The sequence below is a fragment of the Sceloporus undulatus genome, chromosome 9, assembly GCF_019175285.1.
Source record: "Sceloporus undulatus isolate JIND9_A2432 ecotype Alabama chromosome 9, SceUnd_v1.1, whole genome shotgun sequence".
NCBI lineage: Eukaryota > Metazoa > Chordata > Lepidosauria > Squamata > Phrynosomatidae > Sceloporus > Sceloporus undulatus.
This window is the reverse complement of record NC_056530.1, coordinates 25,023,980-25,031,050: the sequence shown is the minus strand read 5'-3', so window position 1 is coordinate 25,031,050 and position 7,071 is coordinate 25,023,980.

Below are 7,071 nucleotides of genomic sequence, written 5' to 3'. Positions count from 1 at the left end.
CCCCCCCAACTCAAAGTACAGCCCCTTTCCCTCTGCCCCAAGGCATGGGAAGCTACCCCAAGGCTTTTGGAGTGCTCCCCTGCTTCTCGGGGTAAGAAAGTGCGGAATCCATTCCCAGCCAGAGAGAGCCAGGCAGGCTTGTGTCCACCGTTGTGGTTTTTGTTCTGTTGTCACTGCTGCTGCTGCCTCCAGAGGAGCCCCAGGCCCTGTTGGGGGGTGGGTTGGGGGTGGCTTTCAGCTTGGGGGCTGGAGCAGGGCCTGAGGCGGCTGTCTGTCAGGCAAACGCAACGTGGGAACGGGTGCGAGGGGTTTTGTGCAGCCTTATTCAGATCCTTGTACATATCAAAGAAACGGGGGTGTCTCATTTTAAGAATGTAAGGAGAAAAAAGACATTAAAAAAAGCAACCAATAAAAGGTTTTGAGATTTTATAACTTTGTGCTCACTGCCTTGGTCCCCCCCCCCTCTTTTGTTTAAAAGAAAAGCTACACTTTGCAAAAGTTCTGTCCATAAACACACTGGGAACGTGAACATGGGCACACAACCTGCAGCATTGTCCAGTTGTGATACTTCGCATGAAGTCCTTTCATGTTGTTCAAACAGACTGAATTACTGAGTTGCAGGGGAAACAATTCTGCCTCACCCAACTTGGTGACTTCTAGGTGAGCTGGACTACAGATCCCATCATCCCCATTCAACTTGGTGGCAGAGGATGGAACATCAGTTGGGAAAGGCGGTGCATCCTTGGGTGTCATTCGGCCACTGCTTTGTTGTTGGTTTCAGATGATCATGGTGTCCGCACTTCAAGAACTGGCTTGGGGGATGATGGGGGTTGGCATCCTAAGAGGTCTGGAAGGGCAGCAGGAGGGGTCACTCAGAAAACTCGCACAAATCACAACAAGGGCACTTTGACCCCATTTGGGCTGCAGTGGTGCCATTTTATGGCATTGTGTGGTTTGTAGTTCATTGAGGGATGTAGCTATTCTCTCCGACTTGAAGCTACCAGGAGGTGGTTGGGGCAGTCATAAGTGGGGTCCAAGTCCTCCGGTTCTTCTCTGACTTTATGGCTCTCTTGTCCGCAGCGGCCATTCAGAGGGATCCCTGACCTTGCCGTGTCTGGCTGAAATGCTGGATGGAGCTGGCCAGCCGGCCGGCCGTGCAAATATTTCCAGCAGAAGAGAAAGAGGCACTCTGGGGCTTCTTTGCAGGAGAACAGGCCTTTCCGGTTAAAAATTTCCATGCTTCTCCTTTCTCGCTGCAGGCGCCTGGTGTGGAAAAATCTGGGGAGAGCGAGAAAGAGAGAGTGACCCCACTCTCTCTTGTGCTTGGCAGAGGGGCTCTCTGGCCTTGCCCTCCTGGAGATAAGCCCCTGGTATCCCTCGCCCAGGCAACCCTTTGCTTTCTTGAATGCCCATGAATTTTGGCAACCGTCGCTGCCGCCATCATATGCAACATAACTACAAAAGGCAAACCTGTGAAGTCCAGGAAAGGGGGAATATAATGTGTGGCACTTCCTTTTGACCAGGTAAATACGGGTGGTTTGTGCAAAAGATGCTAGTTTGCAGCTCTGGCTGTTCAGCTGGGGAACTGGGATTGCCCTGCTGAGGACCTTTAAAGGAAGACTGAAGCACCCTGTTTTCGTCCTGCTCCAGAAACTCCTGGGCGTGCTTTTGCTTGTCTTGGGTGCCTGCCTGCCTGCCTTTGAGCAGCTTTAGGGAAGTGCTTGTGGAATGATAAATGGCCGTTTCTTTCCTTTGAAGAGGTTGGGAAGGGGGGGGTCAGGCGGCCCCAGAGCCAACCTGGCAGCTGCTCCCCTCCTTCGCCTCGTACCTGTGGCACCAGCACCACTGAGGCCCAGTGCCTGCCGGCCGGAAAGACAGGTTTCTGCGGCTGTGGCTGGAGGGGGGAGCCAGCGCTTTCTGCTGTGCCCCCAGGGCAGCCTTGCCTCTGTCTGCAGAACTGGGCGCAGCCCCTGGTTCGTGCCTGGCTTGAAGAAGAAGAAGACGCGGCGTTTGCACCCGCACAGCCTTGGGCACGGAGGCAGCGAGAGACATGTTTTGGCACCTCTGGAGGAGAACCACCTAGATGGCACGCTCTTGCCTTCTCTCACGTAATCCCCCCACCCAAAAGAAGCCCTTGGGTGATCTCTGGATGCGTTGGACTACGCCTCCCATTGGCCACAGCTGGTCAGGGATGACAGGAGCTTTAATCCAAGTAGAGATCATGATGGGGGATGAATTGCTTCCTTACCAAAAGCAATAGGAGAGGAACTCTGAGAGCAGCACGCCTGCAAATGGGCTTTATTGCACAGATGATGCTTCCCTTTGGACGGCAGCCATGGAGTGGAGTGGCCGCAGCAAAAAGGGCCCCGCTGACCTCTAGGAAGGGAAGCCACCTGGAGCAAGGGGTGAAGGGGCATCTCAGGTTTGGGAGAGGAAACTCCTTATCCAGGCAGTCTGGCTTCTGTAAAGTCCTTGGGCAAAAGTGCAGGCTGTTGGGGATACTCAAAATTTGCCGTTGAGTCTGGTATATCTTGTTCATGGAGCACCTCAGGAGCCCTGAGACCTCTTTTCAGGGCTATTTTGGGCTCTGGCCTGCTCCCCTCCACCCTCCCTCCCTCCGGCCAAAGCCGCCTCCTCGGACCTCCTTGCTTCTATTGGGGGTGGGATGGGGGGGCCTTGGGAAAAGTCCTCCCAGCCCCCCTCCCACCTGGGGAGAAGAGCAGCAGGCAGAGTCTGGTGGGTAGCAGCGGGTGCGAGAAGCGCAGGCCTTCCTGCCCTTCTTATCAGGCCTGCGAGAAAGAGGAAATCTGCCAGGCCAGACAAAATCAGAAGGCAGCGATTCCAGGACCAGCAACAGGAAGTCTTAAGTGTGTGCCAGAGGCATTTGAACCCCACAAGCCACAGCCCAGAAAATGGGGGTGCGCTTCGCCACAATTGCCCCCCAGCCTTCTCAGTTGGGCAATTGCCACTTCCAGGCAGAAGAAGGGAAAGGCTCTCAAGGAAGGAAGGAAGGAAGGAAAAGCACTCTTGGCCCTTGAGTCAAGGCTGGGCCTCCCAATGGGCGGAGTGGAAAGGCTGCCTTAGGCAGTGGATTTTAGGTGCAAAGGGCAGCCTTGGGACTGAGTTTTACTGCCCCCCCCCTGAGACCTGTGGGACTTTGTGCCCCTTAAATTGTGTGTGCTGTTAGCTGTTCTACCTCTTGGGGCAGCCCACCTTTTAAGGTGGGTCACCTGATCTCCGGGTGAGCAGGAGGAATCTCAGGGCAAGAGCACTGTCTTGAAAAGTGTGTGTGCCTTCCTCATTTGTCAGAGTTGGTGTTATCTATCTGAATGCTGCACTCCTTGTGGCTAAGCAGGGCTTGCTCTGTGACACCTTTTGGCCCTGAAACCCTGGCCAAGGCGGTAATAGCCTCGTGACTCTCTTTTAGGGTCTCTGGTCACGCAAGGCTGAAATGTTTCTACATAGAATCATAGAGCTGGAAGAGACCGCAAGGGCCATCCATTTTTAAGCTGCCAAGAATTCCAGTTTTTGGGGGAAGGCAGATAGCAGGGAGCCCTCTCCGTCCTCCTTGCATCCAGCACTGCGGGAGTCAGGCTGCATTCCCCTGGGTAGGTCCAGAAGTTGTTCTCAGACCTTGGCCCTCCAGATGTTTTATACTTCAGCTCCAGAAGCCCCAGCTGCCTGGGAGTCGAAGTTCAAAACGTCTGGGAGGCCAAAGCTTAGGGCCCTCTAGGGCAGGGGATGCCCTTTTGTCCTCCGACCTGGTGCCCCAGCACTCATCTGCATGGAGACAAATGGATTCAAACTGCAAGAAAAGAGATTCTGCCTGAAGGTCAGGAAGAAGGTCTTGCCTGCAAGAGCTGTCCAAGAACTGCCTCAGAAGGAACAAGACTCTCCTCCTTTGCAGGTCTTTAAGGAGAGATTGGCTAGGCATCTTTTGGGAGCACAAGAATGGTGTCTTCCTCCATGGCAGTGGGTTGGACTGGATGGCCTCCATGGCTCCTTCCAACACAAGATCCTGTGATGGGGTGAGGCATTAATCCCCCTCTACACACAAAAATGTGTCTCTGCGCAGGGAAGCTGCACAAGGATGCTGAGATCTTGAAAAGGTACAGCAATTCAATGAGCAAAGGGTTTAAAAGCTGGAGGGTGATGGCGATCGGACAGGAAGAGGCACCAAAAGAACCCAGAACCAACCCTGGCAGAAAGCTGTGCCAGACGTCCATCGCCTCCCTTTGAGCCGGGGGAAGCAAGGAGGGCACCCCTTTGTCTTGGGGAGGCTGCGGGCGGCTGCCTTGGGACAGATGGGCCGGGCCTTTTCCACAGCTTTGCCTTTGCCACCTGAAGCCCGGGCGTGGGGTACTGTTTGTGTGGGTCTGCAGAGGGCATGGGCATATCTGCCAGAGAGAGAGAGAGAGTGTGCAAGCGATGCAGTGCCGTCATCCCCTAATTGAATTAATCGCCCATCTGGGAGGCTCTTTGCTTCTTACCCTTTGCTCACTAAATAATTCATCCGCCTCTGCCCCCCTCCGCCTCCCCAGTGCTTTAACCCTTTGGGCCTGGGTCTCCTACACTGGAAGCAGGGGAATGGGTTGGCCTTAGAACCACCTCCCACATGGAAAGGGGCTTCGATGATGACCCGCTTGGCTGTTGTGCCATGGGCCCCGTGTGCGGCTGGAGCTTTGCGATGCCCATCTGAGTGCAGCAGTGCAAGCAGAGCCTAGGAAAAGTCATCATCATAATACAATTTATTTGTATTTCCCGTTTCTCTCTGCAGATTGAGGTGGGATTACAGCAAAAAACCCATCTTTCTTCTCTCCAGTACTTAGCATTTGGTACTTTGGTACTTCTCTCCAGTACTCAGACTTTGGGGAACTGTACTTCAAAAGAACCCAAGCAAGCGGCTGTTTTGCAGAAGAGGCTGCGGGAGTCTTGCCACTCGGCCGCTTGCAATGCATCATCCAGAGCTGGTTCTAAAGGATGTGGCATGGGCTCCAGCAGGGACTCTGCTCCCCCATGTTGGCTGGCAACATGAGGCGTGTGATGAATTTTGCTCATGCTCAGAGGCACCTCAGGCTTTATCCCTACTCAATCAGTCCAGGGAGAATGAAGGAGAGAACAAAGGTGCTTCAGAGAGATGAACTCTGCTGTGAAAGAAAGGAAACTTGTTTGAGCAAGTCCTTGTTCTTGCCTCCTTGTTATGGATCCATCTAACGTGCCCCAATTCGGCGGCCACACCCAAGAACTGGCGCCCTCCCGGTGCCGCTTTGGGGGACAGCCCCCCCCAACCACTGGCTGTGGTGCCTGGGGACGATGGGTGCTGTGCCCCAGACATCTGGAGGGCAACAGCTTGCAAAGGCTGCCCCAGGCCTTGAAGGAGAATGTGAGGGGCCTGGGAAGCTGGACTTCTCCTGGACTGATGAAAAGCGGCAGGCATGAGCCGGCCAGAGGGACTTCACAAGGGTCACTGTGGGACAGAATAGCCTCCCCTCTGCCCCCAGTGGCCACCCTCTGCATCCCAGGCCTCTGGCCACACTGGCTGGGGCTGATGGGACCTGGAGTCCAGGGGCCCTTTCGTCTTTCCCAGCCCTGAGCTAGGAGCATTCTGGAGCCTGGAGAGCAGGAATTTTAAATAAACCTTTAATCCACACTTTAAATAGCTATTCTATAAACTGGGGCTTTTTAGCTCAGAACTAGGGTGAGTTCGAATCGAATGATGCGGATTCACGTTAGAACGTTCATGTATTTTCACACATGGTAGCTTTCAATGGGAGCCCCTTCCGCGGGGCTTCCGAACTGAATCCAGCTGGCTCCTCATTTTGGTGAGTGCGCTAAATAAGTGGATTGATGAAATTCGCATTGATGGTCAGTTCGAACTCACTGCAGATTGGACTGGTGTGGAATTCCAATCTGCTGATGTGCTTGAACACCATCGCAAGACCCCCAGGTTGCAAATCTCCCATGATGCCCCGCTGGCATTTTGCCCCATTTGTTTCCGGTGGCCCTTTCCGCTTTCAGGGCAACTGGGGCTCCATTGGATCTCTCTCTCACACACACACATATAATTACACATCAGTCAGGTCAGGGGGTGATGGGATAGGTGGCAGGGACCAGGATCGGGAGGAAGAGGCAGTCGGGGGGTGATGGGATCGGTGGCTGGGGCCAGGATCGGGAGGAAGAGGCAGTCGGGGGTGATGGGATCGGTGGCTGGGGCCAGGGGATGATGGGTTAGGTGGCAGAGGGGGTGAGATGGGGATGCAGGAGCAGTCAGGGGATGATGGGTTAGGTGTCAGGGTGAAGGAAGGGAGTGGATTGGAGTCTAGGAGGATGCAGGGGATGATGTGACAAGAGGATAGATATAGATATATGTTGGTGAAATAGATAAGGGGAATGACAAGAGGATAGATACAGATGTGGATGAAATGAAAGGGGGCTCTGACAGGAAGGGCCCCTTTGAATTTGGCTGCCAGGGATGGGAGAATAGAAGGGAGGAAGAAAGGGGAAGCAGCTGTCATTCCCCTGAAAGTGGAGCCAGGCTCCCTTCTTCACCCCAGAAGTGCAAAGGTTCAGGATGCGTCCAGAGCCCCACTGAGCATGCGCAAGGGTCCCAATTCAAATCGTTGAATCCCCATGGTATGCGCCGGTGTGGAAATACAATGTGCTCTCACTCCGCTTTGCCTGAATCCGCATCACGTGACTTCCTTGGATTCAGTTCCGAAGGGCAAGGGGACAGCAAACAGCCATGTTATAACGTCAGTTCGATCTTCGCTCCAAGAGCCTCAGTGTGATAAGGTCCCCTGTAAAGGCCTGATCTGGACCTGGTGATTCTGCCTCCCTCTCCTCAGTCTTCCCTCCCAGGGAGCCAGAGGGGATGGGAGTTGGAGTGGGAGAGGAGAAGGCCCTGGCTGGCATCGTCCCAGAGAGACCCTCCAAATCTCGGGGTCCTGGAGGAAGAGGGCTCCGCGCGCCCCCTGCTGGGCACCCAGGGAAGAGCAACTCCCTCAACGCAGGGCGGAGGCGTTGTTGTTGTTGTTGTTGTGTGCCTTCAAGGCCTCCCCCCCGCCTTCCGCT